Genomic DNA, 13,194 nt, shown 5'->3' with positions numbered 1-13,194 from the left:
GGAAGAACAACCCTCAGAACATGGCCAAAGAGCCTGAAAAACTCTCAACAACCATTAGAAAGACTTCAGGAATATTTATTTATTTATTTGTTTGTTTGTTTGTTTGTTTGTTTGTTTGTTTGTTTGCTTGCTTGTCTGTCTATCTGTCTGTCTGTCTGTCTGTCTGTCTGTCTGTCTGTCTGTCTGTCTGTCTATCTATCTATCTATCTATCTATCTATCTATCTATCTATCTATCTATCTATCTATCTATCTATCTATCTATCTATCTATCTATCTATCTATTTTCCTAGAATAAGGGGGCTTCAGTCTGCTGCCATTCCCCTCAGTGGGGTGAGACCCTTGGAGGTCTTTGCCTCTGTACTTCCCACCCCTTTCTTCCTATACCCTCTTATACACAAGTAATTATTATTTAATTCTATCTTTTTTGTATGCTATATAACTTTATGTATGCAGAGAAATCCCCAATCCAAACCAGTGGGATGTGCAGATGCAACCCCCCAATTCCTCAGAAGATTACAAAAACTGCTGCTGCATCACAGCGAAGTTGAAAGCACAGTGATCTGTCACAGCACCCTTCTCCTGAAGTGTGCAAGTCTCGAAAGAGGCCAATTGGGAAAGGAGCACCAATTAAACAAGGCACTCCTCCCCCTCCCTCCAGATAGCCAGGACGTGAATTTCACATTTCGCAATATTCCGGTCAGGAGGGCAAAGATGATCTGCATGGCAAAGTTCCTTGCCAGCAGAGCTTGCCAACTGTGCTGCTACATCTTCTTTGATTCTGTAAAAATACATGTCCAGCAATTTTCTGTATCTTATGTTCTATTTTGTGATGTGATGAGTCTCGTGGCACAGTGGTTAAACTGATGTACTGCAGCTAAAACTGTGCTCATGACCCGGGCTTCATTCCCACGTAGCCGGCTCAAGGTTGACTCGGCCTTCTATCTTTCCAAAGTCGGTAAAATCAGTATCCAGCTCACTGGGGGGGAGGGCGCAATGTGTAGCCTGCATAATTAACTTGTAAACCACCCAGAGAGTGCTTGAAGCATTATGGGGCGGTATATAAGCAGCACACTTTGCTTTTGCTTTGCTTTGCTTTTCCTCATTGGATAAGCCATGTCTTCATTCATAATAATGTGTATCCCTCCTATATTTATATACTTCATTCCCTGTCGGTAGTCAAAATAAACTTTTGTCAGAGTTCAAATATTGAAGGTCACAAGATCTGCTCATCGCAGATCTAATGGTCGAACTTCTTGAGAGCCCAGTTCTAGGCCTTTTCAAGCCTTGGCAGTTTCAAAGTCAGAGTTAAATTCCCCCTTGCTTGAGTCGTACTTGCTAGAATGTTATAATTTAATGGCAATACAATACAATTCAAATGCCTATTCATCCATAAATGTTACATAAGATAATATGATTTTATACTCATTTCAAAACTTAATTATTATTAATTATCAGCCTAAAGCCTTATAAAATGAATGGCACCTTCATTTTTCTTCTTGCTTATTGAACAAATAACATTCATTCTTTTCTCCTTTTATACTATTCTATAAAAACTTGTACAATATAGTTATTCTCATTTGTTTAATGTAAGTTATCACATCTGTTTTGTGGTATCTCTTTGTTTATTAGCATTTTAGGTAAAACACAGCTCAAGTGGCAGTTTAAAATGCACTCCTTTTTTTACTGTTGTTGTCTGTTCACATTACGTCTATTGTTTACTTCATTCGCTGCAAAAAGTGGCACAAAATGGAATGATCTTCTGCCCTGCTATCTTAGTTTTTGTAATATATAGTGCAGCTATAACTTTTCAACTGTAGTTTCACTTTTAATGCACCTCTGAAGAATCTTTTAAAAATCTGTTTTCATTTCTAAGGTAACATTGCTGCACCTCATAAACTCTTTTTTTAAACATTAATAACTAGCAGCTCTCCCTGGATAAGCACAATGCAAGCTGTTAACTTATCAGGGAGAGACACATTGTCTTTTCACAGGCTGCTTATGTCTTCAGATAATGTATGAAAATGTGCACATGCACAATTGCTTGTACTGGAACCTTCCACTAAAAGCCCTATGAAAGTGCATTAGTGCCTTTGATCAGAGATACATACATACTGCTATATAGTTTGATGGGGATCTCTTGCCTTTGGCTGCAATAAGTCTGCTTGAGATTTACTCTATATGTACTGTTTGACCCTCAACCAATTAACCCTGTTGGTACATAGGGCTGCTTCCCCGACATCTGTATAAGTTGTAATATTCACTATAGGGTCAGTAGTTCACATTTGTCAGTAGGATTGCTGGAACATCCCCATTATGGTTGATGTGCAGCTCATTCCTTACAATTAGCTATAATGAATAAGGCGATAGTGATTAAGGCTGATATTCTTCCAGTATCTGGAAGACTATATGTGACCCAAGCACAATTGCTTCAAAGGCCTGCAATGAGAGATGCAGGTGATGTCTTTAAGCTCTCTGATAAATGTTCTTGTATGAAGCATGATTGCAATCAGAAGTTGCTGCATTTATACAGTGGTGCCCGGCATAGCGACGTTAAGCCGTTCCAGGATTAACGTCGCTATACGAAAACATCGCTAAACGGAAAGAAAACCCCCATAGGAAAGAATTAAACCCTGTTTAATTCATTCCTATGGGGCAAAAACTCACCGTTCAGCGAGGATCCTCCATAGGGGCGGCCATTTTCGCCGCCTCGGTAAGCGAGGAATCTGTCCAGAAAACAGCGGGCAGCCATTTTGGAACCGCCGATCAGCTGGCATTTCCCCCCAGCTGGCCGGCGGGCATTTCAGAAGTAGCCTCTGGAGGAAGAGGAGGTGAAGTGGGAGATGGGAAGCCAGGCGCCTGGCCCTTCCCCTGCCGCCGCCGCCGCCCTGGAAGGAACAAGCCGGCCGGCTGCCAGCTTGAAGAAGAAGAGGGGGAGGTGAAGGGGGAGGCAGAGCCAGGCGCCCGGCCGCGCCAGGGCTCTTTCTCTTCTCCATTCCCCCTGCACGGCCTGGGAAGGAACAAGCCCGCTGGCTGCCGGCTTGAAGAAGAAGAGGAGGAGGTGAAGGGGGAGGCGGAGCCAGGCGCCTGGCCGTGCCAGGGCTCTTTCTCTTCCCCATTCCCCCTCCACGGCCTGGGAAGGAACAAGCCCGCTGGCTGCCGGCTTGAAGAAGAAGAGGAGGAGGTGAAGGGGGAGGCGGAGCCAGGCGCCTGGCCGTGCCAGGGCTCTTTCTCTTCCTCATTCCCCCTCCACGGCCCAGGAGGAGCGAGCCGGCTGAAGTACCGCTCGCCGCCGGCCTTCGGATGAGTGGCCGCCGCCGCCTCCTGGGAGGAAGAGGGCTCCCCCATGGTCCTTCTCAAGCTCCCACCTGCATTTTCCCCCAGGTGACTGGTGGGAGCTTGAGAAGGACTGCAGGGAAGCCCTCCCCCGCGGTCCTTCTGATGCCCCCGCCGGTCAGCTGGGGGGAAATGGTGCCTATGGGGGAAAATCACAAAGCAATTTTTCCCCATAGGTAACATCGTAATGCGATCGCAAAATCCGCATCAGTATGCGGATTCGTCCTTAAACGGGGCGCCTGTTAAGCGAGGCACCACTGTAATATATAGTTCCTGGCAGCACACTACAGCAGTTCCCCATGAGCAACGGTGTGGTCTTAATAACTCCATGTCTAATAAATCTGTGGCCATCAATTTTTCCAGTATTTTTATTCTCCAATAAAGAATACAAAGCAGATAAAGCAAATAGAACAGGGAAGTGTAAGAGAGTGATAACAACCACACCAGTAAACTTAATCTGCACTATTTGTGTGTGTTTGTGTGTGTGTTACCTCCTTGGGAAAATACATTGAGCACCCACCAGAATGATGACACAATATACATAAATTGTCAGATGTGTGCATGTTTGGCCTGGATCAGGTGAAGAACCAGAGAGAGTGTTAGGACACAAAGATGGAGACCAACAGAACCAGAGGAACTATGGACTTTGTATTCCTGGCTAGAAGCCCTCATTGTGAGAAATTAACTTTTGAACTGTGAACGTTTTGAACTAAGTTGACAGAACACATCTGCTGCTGAGGGAGTGGAGCAAAGGGGATTAAGAAGACCCTGGTATGAGGATCCTCCTGAGCAAAGCAGATTCCACACCTGTCCACTAAGTGATGGAAGACACATTAAACATTCCAAACTTCACAATAAGTGATAAGGACCATATATCTAGGGGGAAACAAAGAAACATCTAATATGCATGCCCAGCTAGCAACCTGCCTAAAAGGAATATAAAAAGAAGGGTCTGGGCAACCATAATTTGTCTGCTGAGACCAAAAAGACTTTTGGAACTAACTACTTTCTTTGGAACTTTGACAATGCAAATAAAGAATTATTCTCTCTTTGGTGAGTATATATGTGGTGTGAATGTGCATGAAACCCCTGTATTTAGAATTGTAATGAATAGGTAACAAAATATATTCATTTTGCATTTATTAATGTGTCTTGTGAGGTCCTTTGCTGTTTAATATTGTTCTGCTTGGGATACAAAAGATCCAGTAGTCAATCTTTTGTGACAAATGGCATACAGAGCCATATCTGTATAGGAATCTGTAACAAGCCAAATGATCAAACAGGTGAAGTGGGGACATAGGTTCCTTCCCAAAGATTATGGTTAACAAGAGAATGATGCTTTATGGTGATTTCACCACAGCTTGAAGTTGTGAAAATTGTGATCAATGCTTCCCACTTTTTCTCTAGCATGCAAGTACACCATGATTGCTCCTGTTTATTGTTTGCCTGTGGTTGATCAGTGAGATCCTTCATCTACTAGTGCACTCTCAAATTAGTTAAGTTTGTTTAGAACTTCCCACTTCTTTACCATTCAGCTGTCTCTGGCTACTTCCGATGGTAATACCTCTCTTCTCTTTCATCTGCCTACAACCTTACAGGTACAACCAAGAGCAAAGTCAATAATCAAAACAAAATCACAATTCATCATTGACAGTGTCGAGTAGATGTGAAGATTCACCTTTGCATCCTTTGGTCAATCTGGATACACCAGAACATTCCTGCTCAGTCCTTTCCCTGATGATAGCACTATCTACTCACACACTGACCTGAAAAAGTATGAGTGCAAAAAAAGAGAGCCAGCTTTGTGAAGACAAGCTTCTGCCTTCTCACACCTCTGTGTCACAATGTGGAAATATGGTATGTTATGTGTTCCCATTCCTACCCAAATGATTGGGAGGAGGCAAATCTACCCTGAGCAAACTCAGTTGGTAACATGTCGGTACTTCTTGCCCCTTTGAATCATTAGGTGTTTTGCCATTGATTCCAATATGATTTATAGTATATTCATTAAAATTGTCTCCAGTACACTAGACTGTCCCTACGAAAAGTCTGCTGTAATATAATTGAGCTGATATATCAGAAAAATTACTGAAAATGGCCAGCACTGTGGAGCATTTAGGAGAGCATAGGGCAGTAAGCTATTACATATTATCAAAATCTTAGAAAAAGAAACTAGGATCTACAGTGTGCAATTATCCTTCTTCACAGTGTCTTGTATAGCATCTTAAGTTATAATTAATTTTAAGGATATTCAATCACTTCTTATAGCTCAAATATGTTTGTGCCAGATCTAAAGTATAAATTCTATTTTCTGAACTTCACACTCCAATGACCTCCCCTATAAGGTAGCATTTCTCAAGCCCGGCAGATGGGAATCTGTCACATCCAATGTTCATTTCTCAACACCAAAATCAATAATTGCACATAACTCCAACTTCAGCTAAATTCAATGAGTAGTACAGGGCATGGAGTATAGAAGAGAGCAATGAGGACCTTGAAGCTGGTGTTGCAGTGTTACCAAATGTTGGCAAAACAATCCAAGATGAATTTTGAGGTTTCTCTGCAGTAGTAGAGGTTATTAATCTAGCAGTTGTAGAGTGTCTTATAATAGTTTGGAAGGAATATAAAAAAGTTGAATTTTGCAGAGACTAGCAATTTCCCCCCAAGAATTCTAATATGGGCAGATGTAATTAGATAATTCAAACATAGGGAATATGCATTCACATAAATTTTGTTGGGCTTAGTTCCCAACAGTTTTAGCCAGTATGAGAGATAAGTATGAGGGATTTATGGGGCTCAAATCCATCAATGTTTGGAGCACCATATGTTCCCCATCCTTGACATGGATGCTTGAGGAATTGGGTCTTTGTAAATTATTAAAACAAAACAAGTTGATCTGAAGTATTTAGACTAACACATTTTAAATATACACAGTTCTGTTTTAGGGAGATAAATCCTCACTTGCACACAAGAAGACAGAAATGCAACCTTCTTCCCACTGAAGATAAGGAATTTCTTAGCATGATTAATAGACTTTTTACACTAGTGGGAATATGCCTCTGTATATTTTTGCACAAAATTACAAATTTTTCTTGCAAAGTGGTGCAATTCACATAACTGCACAAATTGTTTGAACTACCGACAGCAAGTCTGGCTGTTGCTTTTTCTAATAATTTTAAGGTAGTCCTTCTACACTTACTGTGTTTCTGAGTACTTTGCTTCTCAAAGGTAAAGGACATCAGATACATTTTACATGTAATATAGAAGCATTGACTAGGGCAGGAGCACCAGAAATTTGACTCACTCTAACATGGAGTTAAGCTGGTTGGTTGACTCAGTCATTTAGGTATCTGGCTGAAGAGCTAGTGGTTGGGAGTGTAATTCCCCACTGTACCACCTGAGAGTAGAGCCCGTCTGTGTGGCCTTGTACAAGCTGCACAGTCCCAGAAGAAGAGAATGGTAAACCACTTCTGAGTATCCTCTACCTAGAAGCTCCAATAAGGATTGCCATAAGTCAGAATTGACTTGATAGGGCATAATGAATATGGAGATGAGAAATCTAAAGAATTTAATATTTCTTATAGATGCAGTTATATTAATTTCTTATTATGACAATAGCCATGGTTCCATCAGAATAAATTCTGAAATTTATAGTTCAGTGATGTACTTAGAATGTCCCATAGAACTTTCAGAAAAAAAGGACTGAAGATTGAATCTGCTTTGTTCTGTAGTTTGGACAAGTATTCAGGCTATGTTGGGAGCTGTAGCTGAGGAGAGTGGACCTAGAGCTCTCTAGCAGAGAATTTTAAGTGTGAAGCTACAGATCCCTAGATTCCTCAGGATGGACGCATGGTATTTCAAATGGTACAAAAGAAATTCCACAGTGTAATGCTAATATATCTGATTATCTCAAGTCTTTATTAAGAGGTGATATATGAGACAAAGCCTTTGCCCATATCTTGTGCAAGAAACAATCATGCCTTCAGTGTATTAAGCCAATGAGTGAACACAGCTATGACATATTTTGGCACTGCAAAGTGACCCACTGATCTCTGTAGAAAACCCTTACTAGTATTTCTACTAAATGGCTGCAATATGTCTGAATAAGTCCAAATAAGTGTTATTGGAAGTTCACTTCCATGCATTTTGCAATGGTATCTTTCATTTTTCCTTCATTGGGATCAGGGAGGAAGTCTCCTATGAGGAGGGAGGAGGGGAAGTCATGAAAATAGGGTAGGGCTAAGTGTCTTTTGGCATCAGTTTTTCCAACAGAATTCCAAAGTAACTTAGCAACTTAGGAACTGATCCAGGAATAAGTCACATAGAATTCTTTAATATTTTCTTCTGAATGGACATGTACAGAATTGCACTGTAAATTAACTTTTCAGAAAAAAGTAACTCTTAACATTTTGCCCACTCCTTCATTTTCCCTGCATTGAGATCAGGGAGGAAGAGACTGAAGTGTTTGTGTTCATTTGCTTTCACACAGTGTGTATTTTGAATAATCTTTGGGACTAGAAATATTTTCTGTTCTGAATTGGGTATTTGTACTTGGTAGAAAAGTATGTTTACTCCCTGGGTATATTATAGATGTCTAATCTCAGAATTTTTTTTTCAACTATAGAATGGACTGTAAAAATTATTATTAATTTGCTGATATACAGTACTCTATATGTGCTTTAGATATGTTACTTTTTTCTGGGCTGTACAAGTTTTCCTACTCTGGAATTGTTTTTAATTCTCCTGGTTTTCACTTATTTCTGCTGCAAATTTTACATACATTGGTTTTGATCCATCAAGAAGGATCCCAAACTAACTATATAGAATCACCACTTCAGGAAAAGCTATAACTGTTGAATGTTTGCATTGCCTATAGCTGCTAAAGGCACAGCATCCCTATGAGGAAAAAAGATGGTAAGAAAAAGAGGTTTAGGGAAGTCTGTCCCTGCATTCCAGGACACCTGAGGCCACACATTTGTTTCTTTGCTTTAAATGCAAAGGAACAAAGAAAACCCAATCTTTTGTTTCCTATCTAGAAAGCTACTTTGAGAGATATGCTTCTGAGTGAGAATTGAGAAGTCAAAGATTGTCTCAATTCTGCAGAAAAATATCACTGTTGAAGTAAATCAATGGAATTTGCTTAAACAATGACTAAAAGTGTCATTTGTTCCAATGTGTCAACCTTAATTGAAACTAACACTGATTTAACCCACTCAATTTAGTCCATTGCTTTTAGTATCAGTGATGGTTCTACTATCTAAGACCCAATGCAGACTCTTCAACAGTCTATGTGCAGCTAGTTGGAGATGAACAGTCCAAAACCACTACATTTCTTGAGCATGTTTTATCTAGGAAAACTCTGTGAATGGGGGATAAAACAGAAAATTGCAATGCACCTATTACCTTGAATCCAATACAGTTGGTGATGAAGGGAGTGACAAATTATCATGCACACAGAAACTTTGCAGAGCTGACAGCTAGGAAGCACTGTGAAGCATGTGAAATAGCTTTATTGGACTGTGGCCATTACATAATTTAAATGGAACACTTCTCTGGAGAGTAGTGAATATAGTATGAAGCTTCCTGAATGTTTTAGCCATGGAATGGTAAAGCTCCAGTCAGTCCTAGGAAGATTAACTTTCAATAATCATGCATCAGGTCATGGTCATATGTCTGGAATCAAGATGAAATTGACAGCTGAGATAATTTCTGTCAAGAATTCCATACTTCTCAAACTGATTCTACCATCACAGAGAAAATTAGATAATATCTGTCATGTTAAAAATAGATATTGCATAGTGTACATGAAATATTAAACTTGATAGGACTCTGAATATTCTAGGATTGTGCTATAACCAAGTTATATATAATTAATCTGATTGAAAATACTATTGGAATCTGGTGAAGTGGAATTGTACTCAAAGGGAGTATGTTTAATCAGGCCTGGATAAAAATATTTCTACTTCCATTTTGTTTACCTTAAAATTTCACACACTTAAAAAATCAATGGAAGGACCTCTGAAGATAATTTAATGTTAAATTAAATACAGTGGTGCCTCGCATAGCGATCACTCCGTTTTATGACGAAATCATTTTGCGATGGACTTTTCCCCGCAATCATCGCAAAGCCCCCACCAATCAGCTGTGCGAAAATGCAGGCTTTGCGATGATCACTTCCCCGTGATCATCGCAAAGCCCCTGCCGATCAAGCCCCCATTTTTGCACAGCTGATCAGCGGGGGCTTTGCAATGATCGCGGGGAAGCGATCATCTCAAAGCCCGCATTTTCGCACAGCTGATCAGCGGTTCCAAAATGGCCGCCGGGTAAACAAAATGGCCACCTGCTGTGTTGCCTCGATTTAGAGGCACCGAAAATGGCCACAACTATGGAGGATCTTCGCATAAGGTCAGTTTTTAAAGCCCATAAGAACGCATTAAACACATTTTAATGTGTTTCTATGGGTTTTTAAAAATCACTTCGCAACGAAATCCCTTAGCGATGTTTTTCCTGGAATGGATTAACATCGCTAAGTGAGGCAGCACTGTATTATTTAATTTATCTTTTAATATTTAACTTACTGTGTTTTTAAATTGTGTGAATTTTAATGTTGTGAGCTACTTTGGGTCCTTTGTTGGGAGAAATGAGACGTATAATAAAACTAATCATCATCATCATCTCATTGAGGTGGTATGTTCTGGAAATAACTTCTCTCTTAAAGCAGAAATAACCATATGGGGATAAAAGGGTTAATGTATGCTTATTGTCAAATTCATCAGACAGAAGCTATATTAAGTTGTTCAGATAACTGGGTCTCTGTGTAAAGCTGACTATCTAGCTTGCTCTTCTCTTCCACAATGCTTTTTCCATATGGTATGTTATGTGTTGGTAGGGGGAATGTTCCCCTCAAAGTGGTGAAAAGGAACAAAGGCAACTCAGACACATAGATGTTTGTTTTATTTGGCTTTTATACCACCCAGATAGATGAATCTACTCTGGGTGGTTTAGAGTCCAAAAAAGCAATAAAATTAAAATCATCAATTGAAAAACTAAAACAAGCAAACAGAATACAAGATAGAAAAACCCAAGTAATGTCAGGAGGGAAGGCCAGCCTGAAGAGCCAGGTCTTCAGTTTATTCTTAAAAACTTCCAGTGAGGGAGCCAGGCTGATCTCATGGGGGAGGATGTTCCAAAGGAGAGGGGCCACCACCACTTGTCCGCCACCAAGTTTGGTTTCTTCCTAATCGGTCTAATGAACATCTCCTTGAGGAAAGACCCATTAATTATTGCAGTGGCCCATTCAGTTGTCACAGGCCTGGCTGCTTTGATTAACCAGGCTGGGCAAGGGTCAAGGGAGGAGGTGGTGGCATGACAGTGATCAAGCATTTTGTCCACCTCTACTGATGTGACTGGCTGAAACTGAGTGATTCTCATCAGATAAGACAGTGTGCTGGATGTCTACTGTTTTCAAATAGGGGGTTAGGTGCTGGTGGATGGCCTCCTCTTTAGATTTAAAGAATGCTGCAAATTGCTCAGGTGAGATGGTAAGGGGAGGCCAATCATTATGACCAATTCTGGATAGATTGCGTACTATGTGGAAGAGTTCTGCCTACTGATTGGAAGCTTTGCTTATCCAGACAGTGAAGTAAGTTTTCCTGGCAGCCTTCACCTTGGCAAGGTAAAGGTTAGATGCAATCCTAGCAGCTTTTAGATCATTTTCTGTTGGATTCCACCTCCAAATGCTCTCCAGTCTTCTCCTTTTCTGCTTCATAGCTTGCATTACAATTGATTACAATTCTAAATAAAGGGGTTTCATGCATTCAGCACATTCACACCACATACATACTCACAAAAGAGAGAAGAATTCTTTATTTGCATCATCCAAGTTCCAAAGAAAATAGTTAGTTCCAAAAGCCTTTTGGTTGCAGTAGACAAATTATGGCTGCCTAGAACCCTCTTTTTATATTCTTTTTAGGCAGGTTGCCAGCTGGACATGCACATTAGTATGGAATGCTTAATGTGTCTTCCATCAAAGAGGACAGGTGTGGAATCTGCTTTGCTCTGGAGGATCCTTGTACCAGGGTCTTCTTAATCCCCTTTTCTCTACTCCCTCAGCAGCAGATGTTTTTTGTCAACTTACTGAAAGTGTTAACTTTGGATTTTAAGTTCGAATCTCTGGTAAGGATGACAGACTAAGATGCATAAGACAGCTGATTCCAGAGTCAATTTTATTAGAGAAGTATAGCTGGGCCCTTCATCTTAAAAGCAGAGAAGAGGCACCGAACAAAGAATGCATAGATATTTTATAATGTTCTTACACAAAGGGCAATACAGCAAACCATTCCTTATTGGTTCTTTGGATCCCAAGTTTGGATCCTTCGTCCTATTGGGTCTAAGAAGTTTGTAAAACATGACTATAGGCTATACCTGAATATCCATACTGTGCCCCCGTACTCCCTTGACCTAAGGTCATGCTATGCCCAGGATGTGCCTGCATGTCTGAAGAGGATGTTTTTTGCAGTCAAATGCTCTTTGGGAGGCAGAGCTTGATATCAGTGAAGCCAGCAGCTCCCGGGAACAGCTCCCGGGAAAGGTTTCGGGTCCCTCTAGAAAGGAGGAAGCCAGGAGAGGTCACCCTGAAGCAGATGGTGAGCCTAGAAGGTAGAAGATTTGGCAGCAACGGGGTCTTTCTTCCCTCTGAAAATTCACCCAAGCACAGACCAGAGACGGGAGGCCATTTTATGGCAGAAAGCTGTGAGAAAACTCCACCTCCAAATTTCCAATGAAGGAGAACAAAAATACGGCCGAAAATACGCAATAACAAAGTAAGTCTTTGATTTATGAATAACCTCATTAAGATGTAAAAGAAACTAAAGTGAAAATACTTGACCAAAAGAAGAGAAAGGAAGCGGTGAGCCATGCCTGCCGGCCTGTTTCTTCAAAGCGAACTGACTCTTAAACAGCAAGTTTATAATTAGCAGGCTGGCTCAAGGTCATTGAGATAGACAGTGAGACGGAAACATTTTGTATATCTGGAAAAAAATCCAGGAGGAAATACTACTCAACAGGCTTCAAGGGACTGAAATCTTGTCAATGCGGTGTAGTCCGGATTTTTCTCCCTAGTTTGAGTGGGACTTTGAAAATAAAATCTTGTCTTTGGAGCAGGAGGCATAAGCTTTTGGGAATAAAAAGCAGGCGATGAATCATCAGTGTGGCGACATAGATTGAAAAGCGGGAGAAGCCAGGACTAGAGTTGAATGGGACTTTGATAATAGAAGCATCTTTGGTTTTAGAAGGAAGAATAAATCTTTGGGAGTAACGGACAGTAAATCATCAGCTCATCAGCGAGAGGAACATAACAATAAATAGACAGAGGGCCTAAGAAAATCAGGACTGGAGTTATTAAAGGACTACGAAGTTTTTTTGAGAGAGAGAGAGACTGGTTCCCTGTGTTTGATGTTTAGTCTGGACTCTCTCTTGGTTGGACTGTGTGGATTTTGATACTATTGCTATAATATCTGGGCAAGGAGGAGAGGACATACCTAGGGGAGGTTTAAATTGATGGGTTTGGTTTGTTGATAAAATAATAGAATCAAGAAAAAATATTATTTATACAAACCATATGTATTGGAAAGATGGAAATGACCTCTGAAAATTTTAAATATCAACGATTGGGAATTTTGCCAGATAAAGAATGGCTGGTTACCATGCAAATGACAATAATAACAAGATTTCAGCAGGTAAATGAGCACCTCAACCAGGTAGAACAGTGGTTCTTAACCTTTATTACTCAGATGCTTTTGAACTGCAACTCCCAGAAACCCCAGTCAGCACAACTGGTGGTGAAGGCTTCTGAGAGTTGC

The sequence above is a fragment of the Pogona vitticeps genome, chromosome 3 (genome assembly GCF_051106095.1).
Source record: "Pogona vitticeps strain Pit_001003342236 chromosome 3, PviZW2.1, whole genome shotgun sequence".
Classification (NCBI taxonomy): Eukaryota; Metazoa; Chordata; class Lepidosauria; order Squamata; family Agamidae; genus Pogona; species Pogona vitticeps.
Note: the sequence above shows the minus strand (reverse complement) of the source record.